Here is a 7922-nt window from a genome sequence, read left to right as displayed (position 1 = left end):
CACAATATTTAGCCCTGACAACTGTGCCGACATGAAGATAGAAGGTGCTTCTTTGTTGTTCTGAATCACTTCATGAAGACCAGCCAACCCAAACAGATTTTATTTGGGTGTAAGGTTTTTTCTGGTATTATTGCCAAGACAGCTTCATGCTCAATTAAAAACAAAACATGCTGAAGTCCTAAACCTTTTAGCAATTCCAAATCTGCTAATGATGTCAAATTGGGCAGTTCCCCACCAAGGAGACATCATTTATTACAGAGGCTGACATCAGAGAAAGACCATAGTCTGCTGTCAAGGCTCTTTACTGGGACAGAGGAGAACTAAACTGTTTTCACCTTCCCTGTGAAACCCTTGTGTGACCTTGACAAAACCCCTCCTCTCCCTGACTTGACATCATGGTACTTAGGCATTTTTTAACTCATGTGCTGCATGGCAGCTTCCTGAAAAAGTTGTTGCAGTGGTGTGTGGGAAATTTGCCACCGTTAACAATGTGCTTTTACAATTTGGAAGGTAGTTTAATTCTGGTTTATACATAGAGTAACATTTCACCAGTGTAATGCACTAAAATGTACAGGGTTCCATGCAACACAGTAAATAAAGACCTCCAGGATCAAGCAGACACCTCTCTCTTGCCTGGAGCCTTCCACTTCTTTTCTAGCACTAGTTTGCCCTCATTTAGGCAATTCAAAGAGCTGAAAGTGACTCTTCATGACAAATAGTCCTTTTGACTGCCATCTAATAAAGGTCTCTGTCAACCAGTTACAACTTTTCAGGTACTGCATATTTTAAAATTGGGAAAATAATCTTGATGGCAACCAAAACTAGAAATAAGGACAATGTCTTTACTGAACTTCTTAGGTCACCATGGAGAGTGCAGTTCCTATCAAATTTCATTATTTTTAAGGTATTTTCAGTTTCTCCGTCTGCCCCAACAGGATTGCTTGCTTCTACAACTGTTTTTGATAAACAACTTTTTTTTTTTTTCCCCTTAAAAATGTTGATGCCATCTGCCAAATGGCTGTCTGAACAATTACATTTGAACCAAAAAATGGAAGGAAAAAACATCATGTATGTCAACCTGGAATGAAAGACTTACAGTTTTCTTGGTGAGATCAGTTCTCATCCATCACATTTTTGTAATTAAGTATTTGTTCCATTCAAAATAAAATGCATCAAGAGAAATATTGTTTCACTGAAAATAAATGTAGGTAAATTTGGTCTCAAAATCTTGCTTCAATCTGGAAAATGGATTCATTCCATTTTTGTCTTTTTCCAAAATTATTACTTTTTTGGCTGTTCTTGTGAGAGCAAAGAAAGCTCAGAAATTTCAGGAGACAGACTTTTGTGAAATCATAGTCTAATTTCACAAGGAGAGAAGGAGCGGAAACACATGATAACAGCAGGGAAGTTACTCTCTCCCAAACTTTACTGGCTTCGTGCACTGGGTGAATATCTGTACTCATGTTCAGCAGTAACTTTTTTACAGGAAGTCCTGCCGAAACCACTGGGAACACTATTTTATATAAGAATGAGAACTGCTGAGGGGTAAGAAACGTGGGGAGTTAGTCCTAATTCTGGGCAAATACGAGACTGCTTTTTGCTTAACGGCAGCACTTAGATTTAGTTGGAGTTCTCTGGACCTTTTTAAAATTCTTCAAACTGTTATGTGTACTTTCCAATTCTGAAAAGCTTATCCTAAGCTTCCAGGCTGCTGCCAGTATCTGGCTGTGGCCAAGCTACTGCACTTCCTAACTGCAGTACACAGTCCTTTCTGGTGAGCAGGACACACAAATGGATGCATGCTTTTTGTTACCACTGTTTATTTCATGGCTTCTGAGGAACAGCAACAACCTCCTATGTGTAGGGTCCCTTCCTTGCCCTTGCATGAGCTGGTCTTCCCACTGTTTCAGAAAATCTTCCCATGCCCCAGACAGAGAAGAATGTCACAGTCAGTAGATGACGGACCAGAAAATAGCAACCCAGTATGTTCAGAAGTCCATCTTGTTATTTCTACTTTGATTAGATTGCAAAGCGACTTGGATTATTAGCAGTAGAGATAAAAGAAAATATTGGCTTCCTCTAAGAAGACAGGTGCTTCTGTTGTATTTAACAAAGAAGGGACCTTTTTACATGGCTTGCTTTTTTTTTGTTTTGTTTTGTTTTGTTTTGTTTTGATATGATATATCAAACCTAAGTATTTCCAAGATGTGTGTGTGATAGCAGAACAGCTTGCCACCCCATTTTCTTGCTCTGTATAGCAATGGATAATGCTAAGTTCCAGTTGGGGAATAGGCAACACAGTGTCTCAGAGCTTTTTGGTTGTTTTTGTTTTTTTTAGGTTGTAGACTTTTTCACATCAAATATTTCCATAGGTTAGATGCAAAGCCATGCTGGCACTGATTGTTCCATGGACTTGGCAAAGATTTAATGTGCTCTGTTTAGATATCAATATTCATGCCCTAGCAGTCAGCCATGATTACATGCATTGGGCAGTCATGTTTGCTGGCAGTCCTGTGGAGCGATGGAAGAGCAGACAATGTATCATTACTTGCGTTGGAGGTGCTTGGTCAGAGCCACGGACATGCAGTGCTGGCTGGACAAGTGGGATGCTTGTCCAGCCACAATGCTGGCTAGACAAGAGTGATGCTTGTACAGCCACAACTTGCAATAAGCACTCTGTTTTTACTGTGCAGGATGATTATTCTGGCACCCTTCTTCAGCCAGAATTTCTAAAGGAGTGCACTAGTGTTACAGACTGGATCAGAAAGCATTCCTAGCCATCATCTCTTACTGAACTTTGATTTGCACCAGTGCAAGGTTGTGGTACTCACGGACTGGATTCCTTTTGTATGAAACCAAATTGGAAGATGTGCATGTAAAGCCCTACAGCTGAACATGAATGTTCAGTACCTGGGCTCGGATCAGATTTAGCATGAAGAAACACCACATGCTGTGGTGCTTGTGTCTTGGAAATCAGATTCTCACCAACAGTTGGTTCACTTGTGAGAGCATCTATTGGTTTGCATTGCTTTATAAGAAAGCAGCATGTACAACTCCAGTTCAAATGGGACTAGAAAACTGAACTCTTGTCTGTGTTATCTTTTGCATACACATCCCTATGCAGTCTCTGATAGCAGTGAGGAGAGGAGTAGAACTGGAAGACAGTGCTTCAGGTGTGAACAAACAAGAAAAAAAAAACTCACAAAATGCACTAGCTTAACCTTATCCAGTGCAATGTGTTTGCACAGTTTCTGCTTCAGCTCCAGCAAAATCATATATTTGCAAAAGTTAATATGGGTCAGAGGATGAGAAAGATAAGTGGACCTAGTGACACATGGTGGGGAAGAAGTTGGATGCAAAGTAGGAATGAAATGTTTGGAGAAGAAATGCTGCTGTACTGAGCCAAAGGAAAAGGCTCAAGATCAATCAGTCAGAAGACGAAAAGCTTTAAAGGCAGAAGAAATGCTAAAGTTAGCATGTGTGGCTTACTATAAATTGGGGTAATCTGAAACAGATATTCTCTGAAGAATACTTCCAATGTTTCCTGGCTCTGCTCCAGCTACTTCAAAGCTCTGTTATCAGTGAATTGTGGTCCCAGTGTTAGGAAAGCTGGGCGATGTTCTAAGGAAATGTCAGCTTCAGATCACAGTTTCCTCTCATTTCTGTGAAAAGAGGTCAAATTAGCAAAAGCACTGCCCACACGCCATTTCTGTCACAGCCCTCCATGGCCTGCTTTGTTAATGTTTGAGCTAATCCTTAGGCTAGGGAAAAAAATTGCTTTGAAACAGTAGGCTATTTGATTTAGGAAGCAAAGTTTAAAATAATACCTCAGCAATGTGTTGCCAAAAATCTGCTAGGCTGTAATGTTCATTAGAGACAAGCAGAACAATTAAGGGAAGTTTTTAATGCCCCTCCTCCACTTTAGGATCCTTCCTACCCTGTGGGGATCTCACAGGGCACTGGGTAAGTCTGTACATTGCTAAGTGGGTACTAATTTAGTGTAAAGTTTTATGAGGTAATCAGGGTGAACTTCTGCTGTGTCCTGTATAGGTACCAAGATATGACTCTTATCTAAACAGTGCCCATGCTGCTCTTCACTACTTGGTTCTCAGTGGTCTGGCAGACAGAGCTTGGAAAGGTTTTTCTGCTTTATGTAATGTGTCTGTCTCACAAACTGAGGTATTACTTGCATTAAAATACTGAAATTGCTCAGTTTATCAAAGATCAATTGTGCTAGTTCAGAAATAAGCAGGTCACATGTAAGAGATCTTTTATAAGTTTGATGTTCCAGTCCATGAGTGATCAACGTCAGAGAGATCATTAAACTGTCTCACTTTAGCTTAAAAATGTTGCAGGGGTTGGATAGGTAAAGGCAATGACAACCTCTGGCTGAACCAAACTGAATGGGGCAGGAGTTGGATTGCCAACATTTTATATATTATGGAGGTAAAGAAGAGCAAAGCTAAGCCTTACTGAGTCTATGTATATCACACCCATTAAGTTCTTTTCAATGGTATATTCTATGGCAGAAGCAGAAAGAAAAATGTTACTAAAATCCATTTGATATCTTCGTCTAAAAACAGCTCCAAAGACACAGGCTTTTAAAACATATGATTAAAGGAAATCAAAAGATGACAGTGTTTTGGATGTGTCTATTTTGCTACCTCTGGGAACGCTAATAACTGACAGACTCTTTTGCTACACTGATCACAAATGTAGCTGTAGTAATAATACAGGTGGCCCTTACAAAACCATCAGTGAAATGACATCCCATCCCCTACAGTTTAGCTCTTTAACATTGTCTTCCCCCACACAGATGGGTGAATACAGGTCAACCATGATCAGGTATGCACACACACGGGCAGTTTTATGTATCACAGGAAACATACATATTGTATATATCAAAAGTGTTTTGTCTTCATTAAACAGATCTAATCTGAAAAATTGCTCCCTATAAAAAGAAGAAAATTGTAACACTTATTCAGCAATAATTCTTAAGAATCACAGACTAGGTTAAGATGTGATATGAAAAGTCACATTGGGAACAAAACATCAGACAAGACGTGTGAGATGAAGAGACAGTTATATATTACTCAGCTGGAATGATGAATCATGAATCATGCTCAAGAAAGTCTCAAATATTCGATTCACACATACACTTTGTCTGGGGAAAAGGATAGATGAAATAAAATATCATAGGTCAGAGATACCAAGCACTTTGTTTACTGCAATAATAAAAAAAAACAAACACCAAATACTGTGTTGAGTATGCCATAAAGACCTGTGTGGAGCCAGGTAGAATAAGAAAGCTGAAGTAATCGGCAGGCAGAGAGCCCTGTGAATTCGGAAATGCCTAGTTAAAGCAGCAGTTTTACATTCTTGCATTCTTTACTGCTAGTGGCAAGTTGGTGCTTGTTCTGGCCTTGTTTCTTGCTTTTGGCACAGGGGTCCCACCTCTCATAGAATGGCACAGAGTAATTGCTGCTCCCAGCCAGCAATAGCCTTTCAAGCATGATCTAAAGGCTCATCTCTCTGAGATTAGGTTGCTTGTCTTTCAAAGCTTGCTATTTTTTATTTATTTATTTTTTTGTCACTCTTTTTATTTTAAGGGGTGAGAAAGATCTCGGCCAACTCTGAGTACTAAATGACTTTCCAAAGGTTAACCTTTGTTCTCTGTGTAAGTTATTTATGAATAGCCAGCTATTCAGTTTTAGTTATTGTGAATCACTTCATTTGGATTTGGAAGTTTGTCATGAACTATTTGCTCTTTGTTCAGGTAGTCTGACTAGTGAGGTATGACTAGTCTGCAATTTTGCTGACTGGAATGCTAATAAACGGGAGGAAAGAATTCAGCATTTTTGGGATGACTGCTTTAACTCTTGCATATGAAACCTTTCCTGAGCAAACAGACACAAAAATATTCACCAGACTTTCACTTCCAGAAAATAGTCTAATGCACTACATGTCACTTATGTAGAAAGTTGTTAAAGTGGCTTTTGAAGGCTGTAGAAGTGGTTTCTCTTTGAACAAACATTCAAATAGACAGTTTATTTGGTGAGAGGGAGACATCATCCCATTTCACTGGGGGCAGAAGATGCTCCTTTTTTTCTTATGTAGAGTGGTTGCAGTCTCATGAGTATCTGATCTCTAGAGATCTTTTTGAGTTTCTTAGAAACAAAACTTCCTCCAAACCCATGTTCTCCTATTCCCAGAAACTCATCCAAAGAAGTAGAGCTCATATAGTTGAGTAAGTGACTATATCTATTGAACAGATTATCTCAGACTAGGTCTCCAATTTATCATAACAATTCCCCCATGAGGGGCAGAAACAGAATAGAAAATTCAGGGCTGCACTGCTGGGAACAATTTTTAAAGAGGAGACTCACTGTCACAATGAGTAAGGCAAACCAGTCATTAGATTTAAAATATATGGAGAGGGTAGCCTCGTGATTTTTCTTTCTTTCTGGTCCTTTTCCATTTAAGCTCAGCAAAAGTGTAGTGGACAATAATAGGCTGTTAACTTTTCTGGGTTTGATATGAAAATAGAAAAATGACTCTTTGATTGTGGAAAAATTCAGATTTCAGGAGTGTCAGAGACCTGCCTTGGGATATTGCTGTGGGCTTTCTCTTTCCTAAAAGCAATCTTCTTTGGCACCATTTAAAATTTCAAAGGCTCCCCGCTTTTATTTTTTAAACTCTATTATAAAGTTAAGGACTTGCCATCTTCTCTGTTAGAGAGAAGAACTGAGGGTCATACTGCTGTCTGATTCAGGCTGTGAAGTACTATTGCAAGTGCTGCAGCTAAAGTAAAGGCAATAATTTTGGGACTGTGTAACAGGACTGTTGCCTTAGGCCATCCAAGGAACTGCTCAACGTCGGCTGAGAGCACTCGCTCACTGGTTTCAGTGGGATCAGCCATGAAGTAACTGATTAATGACAGCAGCACTCATTGTTGCATTCTTAATGGTAACAGAGTACATCTTTCCTCGCTGTTGTCACTGCAGACATGGTCCTGGGTACAACTGTGCTCCTACGGGAAGTTATTAAAATAAGAAAGTCTGAGAAGCAATAGATACTTTATCTTCTCAAGAAGCAGGGGCATCTCCCCTTGCATCCTGCGGTCTGACCTTTCTTCCTCAGACCTGTCTTTCATGTCCCTTACTGAGAGTTACAAAGTGCAGAGCTGCTGAGAAGGGTCTGGATAGTGAAGCCTGCCTCTCATCGAGGATGTGTCCTGAGAGCCTCCAAAGGTCCCTGACTTCCTCTCTAATCTTTTGAAAAAGATTACATGAAGATGAGATGGTGAAAGTGTGTGTGTGTTTGGGGAGGGGAGAGGAGGAATATTTCCAAGAAAAGAGTTCAGTAATTCTCTGTTAGTCTGGTACCTCCTCACACTAGCTCACTGGTTAGCTGGGAAGATCCCCGCACATCCTGAAGGACACAGTTTCTGATCTAACTCAGAATCTCTCTGGGATATTCAGGCAACTTTCTTTCTCCTTTTCTTTGTCTTGTTTTTGAGGTGAAATTTGCACAAAGTCAGTGTTCCCCAGGTGTGAGGAAAAAAAAAAAGGTTTAAAATAAGGAAATCGTGAATACTGGAGTTATTCCAGCAACTATAAATGTAAAGGCTCTGATCTCCTATGTATTTCATGGTTTAAATTACTGCAGAAAATTAACTTTATGTTCAGATTCGAGCAAAGAAAAGTAAATAAAAAAAGTATCATCCCAGTTTTACCTTTAAAATGACAAGAGGTCTTTAGTGGGGGCATGTGGGGCCAAATTAGCACAAGATATGAGTTTTTAAGTAAGGGAAGAGTAATATGATGAATTCTCATGGCTGTTTTTTTTTTTTTTTTAACTGAATCAGCAAGAATCATCTTACAAAAGGACATAATTTGCTTTGGATATCCCCTGCATGGTAG

The 7922-nt window shown here is 39.5% G+C and overlaps 1 long non-coding RNA gene across 2 annotated transcripts in view; it reads left to right on the top strand.

Moving 5' to 3' along the window:
* Positions 1-1445: 1445 nt before the first annotated feature.
* LOC308193388 overlaps positions 1446-7922 on the top strand; it is a 61214-nt gene continuing 54737 nt past the window's right edge. For both annotated transcript variants that reach the window (XR_013949595.1, XR_013949596.1), the window contains exon 1: positions 1446-1545. This is a non-coding gene — a long non-coding RNA (uncharacterized lncRNA). The remainder of the gene's footprint in view (positions 1546-7922) is intronic.

This window comes from Anser brachyrhynchus (assembly GCF_964034855.1).
Source record: "Anser brachyrhynchus genome assembly, chromosome: 3".
Classification (NCBI taxonomy): domain Eukaryota; kingdom Metazoa; phylum Chordata; class Aves; order Anseriformes; family Anatidae; genus Anser; species Anser brachyrhynchus.
This window is presented reverse-complemented; position numbering and strand designations above follow the sequence as displayed.